This window comes from Gossypium hirsutum, chromosome A10 (assembly GCF_007990345.1).
Source record: "Gossypium hirsutum isolate 1008001.06 chromosome A10, Gossypium_hirsutum_v2.1, whole genome shotgun sequence".
Lineage (NCBI taxonomy): Eukaryota > Viridiplantae > Streptophyta > Magnoliopsida > Malvales > Malvaceae > Gossypium > Gossypium hirsutum.
The window spans coordinates 47,291,055-47,294,423 of record NC_053433.1 but is presented as its reverse complement, the minus strand read 5'-3'; the positions used below and the strand labels follow the sequence as shown (position 1 = coordinate 47,294,423).

General features: G+C 37.1%; 1 long non-coding RNA gene across 2 annotated transcripts; it reads right to left on the bottom strand.

The window, feature by feature from the left end:
* Positions 1–2,541: 2,541 nt before the first annotated feature.
* LOC107896173 (uncharacterized) lies at positions 2,542–3,121 on the bottom strand. 2 transcript variants are annotated; one of them, XR_005903446.1, is made up of 4 exons: positions 3,077–3,121; positions 2,899–2,963; positions 2,700–2,784; positions 2,542–2,585 (listed from the first exon to the last, which is right to left on the bottom strand). It is a non-coding gene; the product is annotated as an uncharacterized lncRNA (long non-coding RNA). The 2 variants fall into 2 exon arrangements; XR_005903445.1 differs by lacking the exon at positions 3,077–3,121 and having other exon boundaries at positions 2,899–2,989.
* Between the last annotated feature and the right edge of the window lie 248 nt (positions 3,122–3,369).

The window sequence follows — 3,369 nt, the reverse complement described above, 5'->3', positions numbered from 1 at the left end:
ATTGTGCATGATATATGTGAGTAGGTATGTTTATTAAATAGCTAATGGAATGGGATAGCTACGGTTTGATGCAATTAATATTATAGCATTAAAAGTATGTTTGACCATGCTGTAATGTTACTAATGTCGCATATGTGAATGGATATTAAGCAGTGTAATATGGTTTAATTTGTTTTAATATGCGCATGTGCAGAAGTTATGAAATGATATGTTGGATATACATCTAATGAAATAGATGTATCGACATATATTCGATATATGAAATGTAATGATATATGCTTGAATATATTTTAAGGTATGCGAGTGCCATTAATGTTAAGGTCATATGGTTCGAATATTATATTTATTAAGTACAAATAACATGACAATGATGCATGTTAGTTGAATTGAATATATGATTAAATAGATGATATTAATATGTTTGAACTTTGGAGCATAGTTTGTATATGTAACCTGATGAATATAGTTTGTTTGATTTTAATTGACTATATGTTAAAAATATGTGAACTTGGCTTGATGTATGCAAATTTGGTTCGAATATTTGTAAAGAAATTTATATATCTTTGAACATAAAATTAATTATGTAACACCCCAAACCCGGCCCAGACGTTATGGCCGAATCTGATGTGCCACATTGGAGTTGAAAACCCACGTTCCGTTTTAGTGTTTTAAAAACCATATATTTTGTTGAGTTAACAAAGTGAATGGAAGCTGGGCACCAGGTAGGTATCCGAGACAGAGGAGGTGAGCCATGAAGGCTGCTTAAGTACCAAGCTCTTCGATTGGATCCAATCCTAGACGTGCCCACAACCATTGCCACACTTTGTTATATCGAGTTTAAATTTGTTTAAGTGGACATCTTTGATGAATTGAATAATCGTCGCGTTATGATATTTTGAAATCAAGTATCGTTTTGAAAACACGTCCTAAGTCTAGCCCATTTGAATAATTATCAACCAGTTTTAAAGTTATTAAAAATAAAATAATCCCGAAAAGAAATAAAAGAAAAGTTAAAATGGCCTTATTACAACCCAAAAATAAATAATAATTAAAGGAAATTTAAAGAAAACCAACGCTTATTTAAAAGCCCAAAGGCGATCACCGTGGCCATTCTGAATCCCCTCCGGCTCCAAGTCTCCACATCAAGGCTCACCTGCAAGGTTAAGGAAAGGGAGTGAGTTTGGAAACTCAGTGTGAAACAAGCCCTTTTCAGAGCCTAAAACAATATCAGCCTACTGGGCCTTAGCCCAAGTCCAATCTCAATATATACTAGGCCGTAGCCTTTTCATATTTTATATTACTGGGCCGAAGCCGTTACTGTAAACGGTTTGGCCCGTAGGCCCATTTCAATATCACATGTATCATCAATGAAAGAATAAATGCAAGCCCATTTGGGGAGACTACTCGACCCACTATCTGCTACTCTCCACCCGTACCAACCAACACACCATGTGGGGAATAACTCAACCCACCCAACCATAACTCTCCACTGGCAGCATAGCTGTTTTATCATATAACTGGAGGCCTAGCCTCTTTTAATAACTGGGGCAAAAGCCCTTTTAATAATTGGGGCATAAGCCCTTTTAATAACTGGGGCATAAGCCCTTTTGATAACTGGGGCATAAGCCCTTTTTAATAACTGGGGCATAAGCCCTTTTTAATAATTGGGGCGTAAGCCCTTTTTAATAACTGGGGCGTAAACCCTTTTTAATAACTGGGGCATAAGCCCTTTTGATAACTGAGGCATAAGCCCTTTTGATAATTGCGGCATAAGCCCTTTTAATAACTGGGGCATAAGCCCTTTTGATAACTGGGGCGTAAGCCCTTTTTAATAACTGGGGCATAAGCCCTTTTACACTTCCTCCATCCATATAAAAACCCAACCCAATGCATTTATGAATACATCAAGTGCATATCATACATATCACGTGCATATCATACTTGTCATGTGCATATCATACATACCGTGTTTATCAAAATCCCATGTATCAAATTCATATTTAAACCCTAGGGGTATAATGGTCATTTTTACCTAGGGGCAAAACGGTCATTTTCATTTTATAAGGGTAATTCTGTAATTTTATAAAAAATTAGGGTTTTCCATGTTCATTAACGGTTACTAACAATTCATGTGTGCAAACAGTAATTTTGGCCCAATTTTTAGCGAAACCGAGTTATTGGGCCTAAAACCCCTAATGGGCTCTACTTAGCCGATTTTTTTATCTAGGCCCATTTAGCCTATATTCCATAACGGTTTTATCAGTCTCAATGCGCAATTTAATGGGTTATCATTTTCTACCAATTTTACCCAAATGGGCTCGAAAGCCCATTGGGCCCTCTTTCAGCCCCTCGAGGCCCAACTTACCGTGAACGCCAAAAATCATGCTCTTACCGTTTCCAATGTTCCCGATCATCATCTCAACGAATCTAACTGACTAATGAGAGTTCGGTTGCTCACAAGTCCTCAAAATGCCAGAATTTTGGCATTTCGACTTTTCGGCATTTATCGTTTTAAGCTATGAATAAGGGTTCGTTACACACCTGATTTGCGATATTCTTTGACGAGATCTCCTATGCGATTTCTCCTATAATCAACCACTTATAGATTAGACCATGTTAATATTAAACCAAATCGAAAACTACCTATTATCATCACTTACACATTCGGCCACCATCCACAATGGCCCTTGGGTTTATACCTTTACCGAAGTTGATGACTAGATTTAGTCACTCCGATGATCCAAGCTTTTCACACTCTCCTCGATCGGTAGCCTTTAATCCTCACTAGCACCAACAAACCAAATAACACAAAAAACCCTTTTAGCCTTAGTCGACAGAGGGGTTTTCAGCTTTTCTTAAACCACAAGATACAAAAGGAAAGAAGGTTCGAATACTTACCAAGAGATCTACTTGTTCAAGAACGTTCCAAATACCTTCCTACCCCATATCCATTGTGAATCCAACTTAAACGTGCGTAGAAAATAGATCTAAATATTAATTCTCGAATCACTAAAATATGAAGCTTTCGGCTTTTCAGTAAATATTAATCTAAGCTATTACGAGGGTTAGTACACACCTGTTACGGGTTGAAGTTAAAACGTTTCCATAATCAATCACCTACGATAACCACCACCTGTCACTCAAACTTAACTATTCCAATATCAATATATGTAAATCCTAAGCACATCAGTCATACGGAACATAAGGGCGTATTCGTCATTTTACCATACAAGGGTATTACGGTCACTTTACCCTACAGGGGCTTTACGGTCTTTTTACCTATTAGGGGTATTTTAGTCATTTCATCCTACAAGGGTGCTTTGGTAAATCTACAAACCAAGGGTTTTTCAGTAATTTTGTAAACCAATG